At 40.0% G+C, this 16395-nt stretch overlaps 1 protein-coding gene across 1 annotated transcript in view; it reads left to right on the top strand.

The window, feature by feature from the left end:
• Positions 1-16395, top strand: part of ndufs4 (NADH:ubiquinone oxidoreductase subunit S4) — a 60883-nt gene that overhangs the window by 30531 nt on the left and 13957 nt on the right. The gene's annotated exons all lie outside the window — the stretch shown is intronic.

The raw sequence follows: 16395 nt of genomic DNA, 5'->3' as shown, positions 1-16395 counted from the left end.
AATGCCACATGGCAAAAAAATGCCATAAGGCAAAATCCATTTTGCCACAAGGTAAAAAAAATGCAACATGGCAAAATCCATTTTGCCACATGGCAAAAAAATGCCACCTGGGAAAATCCATCCTGCCACATGGCAAATACCACTTTTGGTTCTCGCTGTCTCTAATGATGATTGTGATGATAATGATCTCACGATATGGCGATAAAACAATTATTGATACATGGGTCAGGAAATCATTCTACAAAACAACTGATAAACAGAAAAGCAAACTCTCTTCATCCTTCTGCTGTGAATTGGAATGAGTTTATCTCTAGTAGACGTCCAATCCATTTGAAGTGGGAGGGTTGAATATTCGGTCATTTGCTGCCACCCTCCCACTTGAAACGGATTGGATGTCTATGGCTGTCAGTGGCAGCCAATGAGTTCGTTTTGGGGAATTTCACGTTGATTTTTGGTCACTTCCTTTTCGTTTTGGGGCATTAATGTGAGCAAATATACAGGATGCGGCATACTCACAAAGGGCCCGCTCCGTCCGGATGGTATGCGTAACTTGAGATTGGCGATGACCCTCGCGCCAGCTGCTTCGCGTTCACTCGACCGCCACCGCTCCAATACGTGAGGGGGCAACCTCTAATTTTTGTTTCTACATCCAATCTGTAATTGGCACACTTTCTTTTGTTGTTGCACTTCTAAGGTGGGAACAGGCCCGCAGTTGTTGAGTGAGGGTCCGGGTCTGGGTGCGACCTGGACACAGGGGTGCTGGATGGGGTGGGGTTAAGTGTGATGTGTTTGGCCTTTCAACACACGCTGACTGGACATGATTCAGCGCCGCTGACCTCCTTGACCTTTTTGCGCAGTTTTGTCGGACGGATGTTTGTGCTACCTTAGCCTGAGTGCAGGAGCTGGCAGCCATTGACGCTCATTGATGTCCAGTTTGTTTTAACTGGGAAGTTTGGCAGTGGATGATCATTTCGATACCATTGATGGTGATAGAAATAAATAAATGTTAAAATAACAAGTGTTGAAATTAGTGCTGCAACGATTAATCGATTAACTCGAGTATTCGATTAGAAAAAAAGATTCGAATTAAATTTTGCTGCCTCGAGTATTCGTTTAATTAAAGTAGGGTTTTATGGTTTATTTTGAAAGTGTTTGCATTGAGTTTTATTGATTTGGGTGGCTACACTGTCCTTTAGTCTGCCTCACTTCACGTGGCTGAATCCAGCTGGTCAATGTTAAGACCAACATAAGCGAAGTTTTTGTTTGAGCTAATGTTTTCTAATGCATTCGTAATTTAGTTTACAGGTACAGTATATTCAGCCATTTTCTGTGGCAATATGTGTCCGAACCATTTGTTATTTAAAAAAAAAAAAAAAAAAAAAAAAAAGTTAGTGTCTTACAGCATTTAAGCTAGCAGAATTTTGCTGTGTAAGTTAGCCTATTGTTCTTTTACTGTACATAAATCCTTATTATTTTTTTTTTTTATAACGTTTGAGGCTCAGCTCGGGTATTTTAATTTTCATGTTCCTTATCCGATTACTCGATTATTCGAATAACTAGTTCATCGATTAATGGACTACTAAAATAATCGATAGCTGCAGCCCTAGTTGAAATAAATATGTTAAAATAACTAAAACAATATTGAAATCAATACCGTATTGGCCCGAATATAAGACGGCCCTGATTATAAGACGACCCCCTCTTTTTCAAGACTCAAGTTTGAAAAAAGACTTTTTGAACACCAAATTAATTTTTATACAGAAAATAATTACAGTACATCTGAAACATGATTATAACAATATATTTGAGAGAAAAAGCATGTTATTTTGCCTCATTCAAATCTTAATATCCGAACATTTAAATATGTCAACTAAAGTGCAATCACATTCGTAAATGAATAGCTTCTGGTTTCTGAAATGTAAATAAACCAATCTATTATGATAAAACAACAAAATTGCTATAACTGCATTAACCATTAAAGTGAAGTCTAACTGTAACTGTAGTCTTGAAAGGAATCTGAATAAGGAAAAACATTGCAATAAAATAATGCAAAGTGGTTAAACTTGAGAGTAGCTGAGATCTGTCATGACAGAACATCGCTTCAATGATATCTGGCGCCATCTAGCGTCGTGAATGGGTATAATGTCTAGACCGCGAATATAAGACAACCCCCACTTTTTCAGTCTTATTTCAATGCAAAAAAACACCGTCTTATTTTCGGGCAAATACGGTATTTAAATATAACGATTTTAATGGCACATTTAATTTTGTGATTATTTCATTTTGGCCTGCTCCTCCATATTTACAGATACAGTACATAACGGCAAATAATTTGAGTCAAGGTTATAGAAAATCAATGGGAAAAAAGAGTTAGGTATATTGGAAAACATTGGAATTCTTTTTGCTCTAATATGTATCTTGGCTTGAAAGTTCATGTACAAGCCTGCAGCCTTTGTACATGAGCTGGTCACAGCTTAACACAGCACTAATGCTTAGAAAGACCTCTGGATGTCTTCAAGCTAAGATGCTTGGTAATTGTTAACTAAGGGATTGACCATTTGCATTAAGGCTGGAACAACTAATCGATTAAATCGATAATGAATTTGTTGCCAAGTAATATGATAATTGATTTTTGCTGGAAGCTATGAGCAGTCCCGTTTGGGTTGTTGTTTGTGTGTAATGTGTGGCTGTGCGTGCGCTTACCAGTGATTAAAGCAAAAGAGAGCGAGTTCGCTGCTGCTGCTGTTGGGATGCTGAATTAACAATATTGTATTACGAAGTGTGGAGAGTTAAGATTGTCTTTTGTGTTGTTAGATCCAGTGTGCCTCTCTCAGAAGTGAGTAAATGAAGCCAATTGTATTGTTTGTATTCTTTGTTGATGAGACGTTACTACTTAGCACTGAGCGCTAAGCTAGTTAGCAGTTATCCTAATTAGTGTCTTAAGTGTCCGTTTGTATTGTGTTTTGGAGACACATGTTGGCACTTGAGTTACTGTTAGATAGTGAAGTTTTCTCATTTCTTTTCATAAAGAAACCACACACATGAACCCATTCATATAACAGCTTTCAACACAAACTCCCATTCAAACTGTAAATTGTCATACAAGAGAGGGTGCTTTGAAATTGGTTTGTATTTATGAAAAACTTTTTTATAAAGAGAACGGATTTGTTACAGTCTGCCTTCTTCTTATTTGATTTTGTTGTTTAGTTCGTTTGAAAAAAATAAGTCATTGACGCAATTCATATCAGCGCAACCAGTGACGTCAGCAATGAACAAATGCTATGCTGGGACGTGACGATTCAGGTCAAAGACACGGCGTAAAGAACGTAAATGTTACGTCAATCTCATTATTAAGGTCGTTTTCACAGGCTTAAAATAGAATTACATTCATTAACTTGAAATGTTTCCTGGGGATTTTTATCCCGATTTTTAACTACGCGTCGACATAGTCAGACACAATTTTGCAAAAGGAGAACCGTTGGTTTTCAAAATAAAGCGTGTAAAGGAACAATTCGCATTTGACGTGCTATTTCAGACGACGTCTGGCAAATAATGAGCTATATATATTCATTTACACGTCATGTTAAACTATACAAATTATAAATTGTTGACTAGAATGTATTTTTAAATCTTAAAGAAAAAAAACATCTCATTTGCAAGATGTGGCGGCTTTTATTTTGGTGTGGCGGTGCGCCACAATCTTTTATATATGTTGGGGAAACCCTGTAATTCAGGGGTCTCCAAACCGGTCCTCAAGAGCCACTGTGGGTCCTAGTTTTTGTTCCAACCGTCCGAGTACCGACAGTTTAACCAATGAAGTTTCTGCTAAAATAAGCAGCACCTGACTGCAATCAACTGATTACACTTGTAAGACACCAGATTGGTGCATAGGTGTTGTCTTTTGTTTTGTTTGTTTGTCCTGCGCCCTATGTGGAATAGTTTGGAGACCACTGCTGTAATTGATAGATTAATTGATTTCCTAAACAATTACCTAAGCGATTACCTACGCGCGATGCAGGGAATTTTTTTTCGAACGACCCCCCCCCCCCCATGAATAAATTATGTTTGCCCGTAAACATGGGGTTTTAATTGTTTTTTGCCATAATGCTACTTGTCCTACAATTTATGACCAAATCTTATAACGTACACATAAAAAAATTCCAGGACTTTAAGGGGCATAAAAGTTTAACAGGATTTGGCAAAAAAATGTACGACGGTTCCACCAAAATTTGTCAAAAACGTTCCCATTCATTTCTAATGGGATGCCATTGACAGCCACTTATGTCCAAATTTCCCATTCATTTTCAATGGCAGGAAAACATAGGTTCTTGTGATTTTTGACCATGTACCATTACACCCCATTGACATTTTGTGACGTGATATCAACAAGACGGGTTCCTCAAATGGATATCACCAAGATATGTCCCTAAATTAAAAGGAGGTGACCATATATCAACAGAACGTGTCCCTTAAATGTCCCCAAATCAACAAGTGACCTGATAGATCGGTATCTACCACATTAAAGCCCCATCATAATTTCTCCAGAAATTGCAGTTTCTAGTTTAGTTTTGGCATTTTTATTTGTGTTGTATCAAAAATGGTATCAAGTGTTTTTTTTAAATTATTATTATCAATACAGAGTTGAAAATGTTAGTATTGTGGTAGCCGTAGTAGCTCGCTGAACGGAGGTCTACCAAGGTAACGCGGTGCACGTCCTCCTCTTGGCTGCTTTGCCTGCAGATGATTTTCTAATAATTGAGTCGTCAAGAAGCAACACAAACAGATGTGAATTTTCTTTTTATGGTTTGTTTTAGGACTAAAATAATCCGCCTCTCCTCAATAGCCGCGAGGGGAGTATCAAATGTTGGAGCCAAAAAAGCCAGGCTAAGCGAACCAACAGTAACGGCGCAGAGGACGCGCCGCTCCCAGCTCTTGGCGACGTTCCGCCCCAGCCCCGTGAGGTCCTTCGGTATTAGCCGCTAGTCCGACTCCCCCACGCGGTTTCTACTCCGTCCAACTTGGCCGCCCGCGATCTCCCGCGAATTGTCTAGTTCGTTTTCTTGGATGTGGTTCGTCCGAAATATTTTCGAAGCGCTATTCTTTCCGTTTACGATCGCCGCAAAAAATCCTTAGAATGTCCCCTACTTTTATTTTGCAAAGTAGATCTGCAAATGAAATCAGTCAAAATGTTGGGAGCAGAAATCACCAAGGAGGCTAAAGTGGGTTTCAATTTCCATTGGACAAACTGTGGGAAATGCACTGCAGGAAATGTTAACCATCAAGTGTAAATCATTGAAATCATTGACTGCCATTGACGGGGATAGACGTCCAATCCATTTTGAATAGGCCAATGAAATGGAATGGATGTCAATCACCGTTAATGGTAGTCAAATGAGTTGAAACAATATGAACAAAGAAAATAAACAATAATACATAAGGATGTCCCGATGGCGCCATTTTTCAGTGGATTGGAATGGGGTAAAAAGGATGGGGTTTTTGATTTTAAAAAATAAATTTTTTTGTTTTTCTGCTTCATGCTCTTACAGCGCCACAGACTCTCACCCTCCTTCCTGCTAAACAATGCAGCCAAAGTGTCTAGCTTGCGTTTGGTACTTTAAGTTAACAATGATTGACTGATTTTTAGCTTTGATCTTGCCAGAGCAGCTTTGTAGCTATACGATCAAAGGCACAAATGTGTCAATCATCGTTAAACTTGTATATGCCTGAAAACACTAAGGTGACTTGAAGTTCCACTCTGAGACCCCCAATTTGGCCAGATTTCAAAATTGTCCGATATGCATGTGTGATACATCATTCGAAAGCTTAAAATCTCCATTTTCTGGGGGGAAACATTTTCAAACAGGAGGGCATTTAAAAAAAAAAAAAAAAAAAAAAAATGTTTTTTAAACAGCAAAACCCTATCTGGAGGCGAGAGCACCTGAGAGCAGAATTACAGACGCCATGACTTTAACGAGATATTATCACGTACTTACCTTGTTTCGATCCAAAAACTCCGTGTAGCATGCAGAGCTGGGAATCTTTGGGCACCTAACGATTCGATTACGATTACGATTCAGAGGCTCCGATTCGATTATAAAACGATTATTGATGCACCCCCCTCCTTAAAAAAAATTTTTTTTATAAAGTTTTGTACATTAGTTCCAAAATTGTTCAAAAATACTCTCAGGCTAAACCAAACTACTATTTCAGTATCAAGTTCACATATAGCAGTAAACAGATACACAAAAATAACATTAAATAAAAAAACTAGTCCTATATAAATGATACCTACTGTAACATGATGTGGCTGTACTTTGTAGCAGCTTTTCGGCAGCAGTCAGGTATGTTGTTGTGTTTTTTTATCTCGTGGCATGAGTTGAGCTAGAGCCGTGAGTTGAGCATTGGCATTACCCGAGGGGCCGGGTAATGAGAAGCATGATGTTTAGCTACTCTCGCTCCGTTCTGTCCCGAAGACCGCGCGAGTGTGTTGTACTTCCGCTTTACTTGGCATATTTCAATAATCGGAATTTGGATGTTTGTGAATCGTTCTCGAATCTTCCACGGCCGAATCGCGAATAATCTAAGAATCGGAAATTTTGCACACCTCTAGTAGCATGTATCACTGAGTGTCAAGACACAGTTGTGAATGGCCACAGCTGGATTTTTGGGGGGATTTTATGGGTGAAACATGGCAATAAAACAAGGGTCGTGATGCAGAAATCGCAGAAATCAAGGTGTGGTCGAGATTTTCTTTTTCATATATTTACCCCTTTAAACGTTTTTTTCAATTTTTTTGGATCGATTATTTATCATCTAACATATCAGAGAAAATGCGTCAGTAACAACAACAAAAAAATACAATTAAGAGATAGTTATTAGATATCTGTGACTTTTTTACAGACCCCATTTTTTTCATTGTGATGTCGTTTAAAAGTTTAAAAATATGCGAGTGAATAATTTTTTAAAGTCTTTTTTTTTTTTTTTTTTTTTAAGCGAAATAATGGACACCAATTAATGATTCTAACCTCAAAATGACAGACATTTTGAATAATAAATATAATTAATTACCTTAGTTTTATGGCTGGGTTAAACAAAAGCTGGTGCGTGACATCTGTAAACGAGGGTTTTCAGGGTAAAACTACGGTGGCCGAGAGATGTCAGACGAAATGCAAAGTCCAAACACTTTGCAAATAGAAAAATCACGAACCCCAATTGCAAACGCTTTGCAAAAGAAAAAAAGCATGAATGCAAACTGCCACAACACGATCCCCAATTCCTAAAGCGTGATCGCAAATTGGCAAAAGCACGAACCCCAATTGCCACAACACGACAGCAAATGGCTCACAGCACGAATGCAAATTGCCACAACACAATCCCTAATTCCTAAAACGCGATTGCAAAAGCACGAACGCCAGTTGCCACAACAGGACAGCAAATGGCTCGCAGCACGACCGCAAAAGGCTCGCAAGACAATTGCAAAGACGATGACCCAGAAGTTATAAAAATAAATAATAAATAAGACAACACTTTGCTATATGTGCTTTGTGACCATCTCTACGGGCCTCCGTAAAGTTGCCCCCCCCCATCAGACGCAAATTTATATAAAAATGATGTTAATCGTTTGTGCTGCAACGGTTTTGTAGATACAGTATTATGCTTTTATTGAGATATTAATTTCAAGTGGGGACGTCACTCGTAGCTTTTTCTTAGCTTAGCTGCCGCTGCTAATGGAGCGTACCAACTCTCTCAATAACAGAGGGGTGTCCTAACAACTAGCACGAACAGAGCACAAAAAAATTTGGGTCCATTTTGCGTTAAATTGGGGGGCTTGAGATATTAATTTCGAGTGATGACGTCCCTCTAAGCCCCTCATTGACTGCAAAATGGTTCCGAATTTGTGCCATTCGTTTGTGCTAGTTGTTAGGACACCCCTCTGTTATAGAGTGAGTTGGTATGCGCCATTAACATAACATAACATTAACAAACGATTAACATAATTTTTATATAAATTTGCTCTGATGGGGGGGCAACTTTACGGAGGCCCGTAGAGATGGTCACAAAGCACATATAGCAATATACAAAGTGACGTCTTTTTTATTATTATTATTATTATTTTTAACTTCTGGGTCATTGTCTTTGCTATTGTCTTGCGAGCCTTTTGCGGTCGTGCTGCAAACCATTTGCTGCCGTGTTGTGGCAATTGGGGTTCGTGCTTTTGCCAATTTGCGATCGCGCTTTAGGAATTGGTGATCGCGTTGTGGCAGTTTGCATTCGTTCTTTTTTTCTTTTGCAAAGCGTTTGCAATTGGGGTTCGTGCTTTTTCTATTTGCAAAGTGTTTGGACTTTGCATTTCGCCTGACACCTCTTGGCCACCTTATAAAACGGACAAATTAAAAATAGTTTGGGGGCTTAATGCGCCATGAATCTGCTATGGCAGCATATACACATATTGTTCTGTCAAACACAATGTCAAACACAACAGTTATTTTGGCTTAAAATACAGCAGTTTCTTTTAAAGAGGAGTGCCTATTTACATGATAGGGATTTCTTTGTGTCAATCGGAAACTATCAGTCAGAACGAACCAAATTCACGTGTGGAGTCCCTCAAGGGTCAATTCTTGGACCACTCTTATTTGACATCTATATGCTTCCGTTAGCTCAGCTAATGGAACAGTATGACATCTCCTATCACGCCTATGCAGATGACACACAACTGTACATTTCTGTGTCCCCACATGATTATAGTCCCTTAGTCTCCCTGAGTAAATGCATTCATCAAATCAATGAATGGATGTGCCAGAATTTTCTCCAGTTAAATGTGGAGAAGACAGAGGTGATCATTTTTGGGCCAAAAAAGGAAAGGTCAAAGATAAGCAGCCAACTTAGCACAATGTCACTTACAGCTACAAATCAAGTCAGAAACGCTGGCGTAATTATTGACTCAGACCTAAAATTTGATAGCCATCTAAAGTCCGTCACTAAATCCGCTTATTACCACCTAAAAAATATAACCAGAATTAAGGGGCTTCTGACTCAACAAGACATGGAAAAACTTATGCATGCATTCATTTTCAGCAGATTGGACGATTGCAACGGTATATTTACAGGTCTTGATAAAAAAATCAGTCAGGAAGCTGCAGCTAGTACAGAATGCTGCAGCCAGAGTCCTCACAAATACAAGGAAGCTGGACCACATTACACCGGTTGTGAAATCGCTACACTGGCTTCCAGTGAGTCAAAGGATAGACTATAAAATACTACAAAACACTTAATGGCCTTGGACCAAAATACATGCTTGACTTGTTAGATTCCTATGAGACTTCCGCATGTTCCAAGAACAAGAACCAAGCAGGGTGAGGCAGCATTTAGTTATTATGCTCCTCACCTCTGGAACAAGTTACCCGAACGTCTGAAGTATGCTCAAACTGTTAGCTCTTTTAAATCAGGGCTAAAAACGCTTTTGTTTAGCACTGCATATCCATAACTGTCTATATATTTCAATCTACCTGCTTTCTATTCCTCTTGTGCTTATCTCCATTGCTGATTTCAATTATTATTAGTAGTAGTAGTTTTTGTTTTATTTTTACTTTTGTTTTATTCTTATTTATTTATTTTTATTCTGTGATTAAATGTGATCTTTTGTCTTGGTTTTTACGTTGTATTGATTTAAATGTGATTTTTATGATCTTCATGTGATATAAAGCACTTTGAATTGCCTTGTGTTGAATTGTGCTATATAAATAAATTTGCCTTGCCTTGCCTTGCCAAGAGCAGAAACTGCTTTTTCAGTCTTGTCTGTGTTTTCCGCCATAAGTAAATGAGAGGCTGTTCTCAGCAACGTAAGTTGATTTGAGTGGACTCATTCAATGAAGCCTTTAATAAAGACAATCGATTTTCTACATTATGCTTTAAAATTAATTACAAATGCTTCGGTAGTAACACCTTCATTTATTTTGCTTTCAATGAAAAAACACAAAAGAGAATGGAAAAAAATGAAATCATTATCATTTTACACAAAACTCAAAAAATGGCCCAGACAAAAGTATTGGCACCCTCAGCCTAATACTTGGTAGCACAACCTTTAGACAAAATAACTGCAAACAACTGCTTCCGCTAACTATCAATGAATTTCTTACAATCCTCTGTCGGAATTTTAAACCATTCTTCTTTGGCCAACTGCTCCAGGTCTCTTCGATTTGAAGGGTGCCATTTTCAGATCTCTCTACAGGTGTTCTATGGTATTCAGGTCTGGCCACTTTAGAAGTCTCCACTGATTTCTCTCAAGCCATTTCCTAGTGCTTTTTGAAGTGTGTTTTGGTTCATTGTCCTACTGAAAGACCAATGATCTCTGAGGGAGACCCAGCTTTCTCACACTGCTGCAAAATTTGTTGGTCGTCTTCAGACTTCAAAATGCCATGCACACGGTCAATCAGTCCAGTGCCAGAGGTAGCAAAGCAACCCCAAAACATCAGGGAACCTGCGCTATGTTTGACTGTGGGCACCATGTTCTTTTCTTTGAAGGCTTCGTTTTTTTACCCTGTAAACTCTGCCTTTTCCCAAAAAGTTCTAAGATTCTTCCAAAACATTTTTGGCTTTCTCATGTAAGTTTTGGCAAACTCCAGCCTGTTTTTTTTTATGTCTCTGGGTCAGAAGTGGGGTCTTCCTGGGTAGGGTTCCTTTTCATTCAGATGCCGAAAGATAGTACAGGTTGACACTGTTGTACCCTCGGAGTGTGGGACAGCTTGAACTTGTTGGATGTTAGTCGAGGTTCTTTATCCACCATCCGCACAATCTTTTGTTATGTTAGCCACAGTGCCGTGGGCTTTACACTTATTCATGATACTGCGCACGGTAGACACAGGAACATTCAGGTCTTTGGAGATGGACTTGTAGCATTGAGATTGCCCATGCTTCCCCACGATTTGGCTTCTCAAGTCCTCAGACAGTTTTTTGGTCTTCTTTCTTTTCTCCATGCTCAATGTGGTACACACAAGAACAGAGATTGAGTCAACTTTAATCCATTTTAAATGGCTGCAAGTGTGATTTAGTTATTGCCACCATCTGTTATGTGCCACAGGTAAGTAACAGGTACTCTTTAATCAGAGGTTGCGCTAGACATTTTCGTTGTCTGTCATTTTGACTGACAGGGTCATAAAAATCCGGTCATAATCTATTTTTACCCGTCACTTAAATTTTTAAAATGATAATGATGACATATTCAATAGTATTTAGTTTTCATTCATTTTTAATTAATATTGTAACGCTTGCTTGGCGGCGAAAAATTAGACACGGAAGTCGTGGTATTTTTCTCCCTCTTTTTACTCTGCTTACCGCCAACAACACCAACAAAACAACAACTCCACCCCCAAAGAAAAAGAGGCAATTATAAAGACCCCAATCACCAACGTCACACAATGATCTTAATTTTGGTTGTCAGCCCAAAATCTTCTAAATATATATTAAATGCATCTTACCAGATATAAAATGACTACTACATAGTCTGTGGTCATCGTTTGGTGCTCAGTATTCTCGTCGAATTGCAGCAGTCCATCTCGTTCTCCTCTTCGGGTCTCTCGGAATACGGTAGAACTTCAAGTCTCTCCGCCTATCTTCCCTGTTACTGCAACCAACCACCACACACGCCTTCACCATTTTGATTATTAATGTTAACGAGCAGAAAAACACGCCGTAATAGGAGGCATGTACGAAGCGGTAATGTGTAAACATGAGGAGCTGACGGACAATATTGCGGCTCCAGTCAGGGGGGCGGAGTTGTGACGTCATGTGATTGGGGTCTGTACACAGGCGGCAATCTAGTCCACCAATTGGATGACGCGCTGGCACACCGGGTGCACCAATAAGAACCTCGCGTTGATGTGTCAATCACGGTGTCGCCGCCAGACCCCGGTGACGCTACAATATTCTGACAGAATAGCCAACGACGTCATGCATTAAGAGAGACAATAGCTAATTAATATGCTCACTCGCCACCCTGTGGTCTGGGGTGTGAATTGCAACCTGTCAAAATGACTTCAGTTTTTTCCGTCACCGTTTTAAAAAACCGGTCAACGACGGAAAATATTCGGTTAACGCGACCCCTGTGTTTAATACACAAATTAGAGAAGCATTATATGATTTTTCAAAGGGTGCCAATACTTTTGTCCGGTCCATTTTTGGAGTTTTGTGTAAAATGATAATGATTTAGTTTTTTTCCCTTCTGTTTTTTTTCATTGCAAGAAAAATAAATGAAGGTGTTACTACCGGAGCATTTGTAATTGCAATCATTTTCTGGGAGAAATTTAGCATTATCTGACAGAATTGCAGTAGTGCCAATACTTTTGGTCAGCACTGTATAAGTCGATCCAGCCATAAAATGCCCAACGAAGAGAAAAAAAACATATACAAGTCGCACCGGAGTATAAGTCGAATTTTGGGGGGAAATTTACTTGATAAAATCCAGCACATAGAACAGACATGTCATCTTGAAAGGCAATTTAATATAAAAATACAATAGAGAACAATATGCTAAATAAATGTACAGTGTACAGTGCATGAACAACGAAATGTGAATATACTGTCCTACGCTACGGCTCGGTCCTGGCTATCCAGTGAACTCCCAAAAGACAATGCTGGACGTCCGTATAATTTGCTGAATCAATTTGGTCCTCGATAGCAAACAGGTTCGCATCAACGTAAATAAATGATAATTAGGTACTATTACAGTAATAAGTAACAGGTTAGCATGCGTTCGCTATCATTAGCACATCGTTCAAACAACCACACAACTGGCTCTAAGTGTCCGATCGCGGGTGGAAAACGCACAACAACAACAGAAAAGATGATACACGCAGGCGTTGCCTCTGTAGAGATAATTTAAAAGCATAAACAATGAAAGTAGGTTCGTAGCCGTCTTTTCTCTCTCGCTAGCTCGCCCACTCACTCAGAGCTACGTAGCTGTCCGTCTTCTTCTGGCGTGTGAGCACTCTTCTTCACGTAAACAAGTGCGAGTGCGCCCTCAAGTGGGCGTGAAAGCGCCACAAACTAAATGCATCCATTTCAAGATAAAAAAGTCAATAATACAATTGAACGTACACTGCCAAAGGCAGAACGCGAACGTGGCCATAGCTATAAAGAGTTTACAAAACCATCAGTGTCACTGCAAAACACCAAAATAACATGTGAAATTATATCATAATGTGTTAATAATTCCACACATAAGTCGCTCCTGAGTATAAGTCGCACCCCCAGCCAAAATATGAAAAAAAACGCGACTTATAGTCCGAAAAATACGGTAATCGTTTTTTTGAATTGTTATTGCTTCATCAGCAGCTAGTTATGAAAGCAAGTTTGAATAGGTTATTTAAATCAATAAGCGCAAATTTCATTTTATTTTAGTTTATTTCTGCAAGTGTTGATGTCATGAGCAACTGAATAATGTCAATAAACCACATGGACGTCTGTCATCTTAATTTCGGAGCTTAACTCGCTGTCTAACTAGGACTTAGCTCCAACATCTTGGCGAGGACGGTACAATGACGTATAGTACATGTTTTTGGATAGGAGTTTTGAGATTTGGAGGGTTTTTAGGGTTACTTAAGGGGTTCATTCAGACTTGAACGGAAATTCGGGTTATGTTGGCAGCGTAGGAACGGAACTTGTTTGTAATCCGAGGACTACCTGTACTGTATTTTTGATTCAGCAACCCAACCTAAGTGTAACAGTAAACTCTCTCTCCCGTGCTCTAATCACCGGCACGTGCAGCCCCACATTATACACAAACAAGGACTCAAATGGGACTGCTCATAGCTGCCGGCAAAAATCGATGATCAAATTCGTTGGCAACTAATTTTATCATGGATTAGTTGTTACAGCAGCCTTACTCCAATACCATTGACGGTCATTCATTGCCAGCCTTTTTGAGTCCAAATGGATTGGACGTACAGCGCCGTCAGTGGCCGTCAACGAGTGCCCGATAAAGTAAGGTTAAAGGAGGAGAGGTCATTGCAGTGCAAAATAACAAAATTCTTTAGTAGACTTGACTTGAAATGCCAAAATGGAGCCAAACAACATCTTTGTTTTCATGAATATCCACAATCCCACTTGTTATTTTTGCCTCAACCTTCATTTAAAAAGTACACGCTCCCCGCACGAACACAAATACCGCAGCCAAATTGTGCAACCGGCCCCCGCCGGTCCCATCGGGAGCATTAGGGGTGGCGGCTTTTAGCATTGTGCTAGCCCCGGCGGCCCCACGGCGACAAGCCCCCTATGCTCTTAATTTGGCACGCGGCCCAGAGGTGTCACAAATAGCGACACGCTTTCACGTGACGGAGACTTGAACGCCCACGCCCCCCCGTTCTTAAGCTCGGCATTCTGTCTGCGCAGCCAGGTATTGTCGGGGCCCCGTGAAGGCCCTGTGAATAGTGTCAAACTTGATAGTTCTCATTTTGCTTCCTGTACGTGGCAGAAGAAAAGTGCCCACCGTGCGGGTTTTTCCTTTTGTGAAGGCTGCTGCCTAGTCCTCCTGGGAACACAGTGCATTCCAGCCACAATCGTTCCCTTTGTCAATCCCAGTATTGTGGTCCGCCGGGACGATAACCTCGTGAGCGCTCGGTCTCATGCGTGCGGGCGTAACGAGAGTCTAGACTGCTACTTGTGCTTACAGTAACCCATAATGAGCCAACAGTGCCTTTGTTTTGACACATCCTACTGCCTTTATCAAGGAACTTTGAGTGAGATGGGATTCAAGTGCCCCCCCCCCCCCCCCTACATCCTAATGAATGGCTCACCGTCGCAATGGGGAAATTGGAGTATCAAGCATTCACACTAACACAGGTCGCGTTGCTTGTTGCAGTAAATCATTTAAGGCTGAAATGATTGATTATTTAGGTAATGGATTAATCTATGAAGGAATCCGACCTTTTAGCCAGATTGCCGGAATCACGCCAACCGAACCGCCGGACCAGCGCTGGCGCAGCTCCAACGACCCGGGCCGGTGGTACACCGACACCCCGGCCAAAAGGCCAAAATACAAGAAAAGATACTGTTCCCATCATCTATCAATTAGTTAGTTTGAATTAGGGCTGCACAATATATCGTTTGAATATCAAACCTAGCAGGAAATCGGGTATTTTGGATTGAATGTGAAATTTATACCAATTCAAAAGGGGCATATGTGACAAATTGGCGCCTAGGGAGTTGGTTTGATCCTCCTTCCTTGTTCCTCCATCCTTGTTGTTTCGTCGATGAACATTTTTGACGAAAACAACAATGCTCTGGATTAGGCATGTGCCATTATGATGTTCTGACGGTATGATAACCTTAAGACAAAATATTAAGGTTTCAGGTATCAGGATATTGCAATTACAGCTCTAAAATGTGTTACTTTGAGATATCTGGGTTAAACAAACAAACAAAAACGTTTTTCTATTGAACAGGATATTTATTTTTCAAAACGTATAAGCAAATTGGAACATAAGTATAATGTTTAGTTTTAAAAAAAATCCCTTAGGTGAGGGTAAACCCACAGCCACAGCTCAACATTATTACCATCAGAACAAACATTTTGAATAATTTTCCATAAAAAGCACATTTATATGACTCGTATCATGTTTACATTATACACACACTCTCTTTCTCAACACCGAAAGTTGCTAGAGAGAAAAAAACACCACGTTTAACCACCGCTAGACACACTAAACATGCTGAAGTTAACTCTACTTGCGAGTGGAAAACGTTCATGACAGTGTAACCTTTAATTTTGCATAAAGGCGAAATCATATTGGAGGTATTGCCTCCTCGGCAGCCAACTTCCGCCAACATATCTTGAAACCGGTCATCGGCACATGTCTACTCTGGATACAATACGATATAATGATATATATTCTTCTGACATGGATACCGCGTCTGCCGATACTACGTCTTCATGACGATGACGAGCTAAAACATGTCTCGGATGACGAAAACATAACAAGACAACAACAAGACAAAAATGCATCCATAGTTTCCGTCATATGTTTACAATGTGTATCATTTTCTTCTCGTACGTTGAGTTAGCCTGCATCGTAGCAGTGTTTGGTTGTGTCACTCATTTGACCTGCTGCAACCCCCCCCCCGTAAATTCACACACTCACCGGTGTCCTTTTCAGCCTCCAGCTTGCTTGTTTTGAAACACACAGTAAGTTTTTTCTTATCTTGGCAAGAGAGAATATGCAATGTTGCTTTAGCCTTTAAAAGTTATTAGCATAGCATTTACGTTCACATTAGCATTTAGCGTGGCGAGCGTTGTCTTAAACTCTTGGACAACGATGAGGATAACTTGTTTTTTCATGACGATGACAAGCTAAAAACATGTCTTGGAAGACTCAAACATAAAGGGGGGGGGCTTCCAATTTT

This window comes from Corythoichthys intestinalis, chromosome 3 (assembly GCF_030265065.1).
Source record: "Corythoichthys intestinalis isolate RoL2023-P3 chromosome 3, ASM3026506v1, whole genome shotgun sequence".
Taxonomy (NCBI): domain Eukaryota; kingdom Metazoa; phylum Chordata; class Actinopteri; order Syngnathiformes; family Syngnathidae; genus Corythoichthys; species Corythoichthys intestinalis.
The sequence above is the reverse complement of the archived record's forward strand: the minus strand, read 5'-3'. Positions and strand labels throughout refer to the sequence as shown.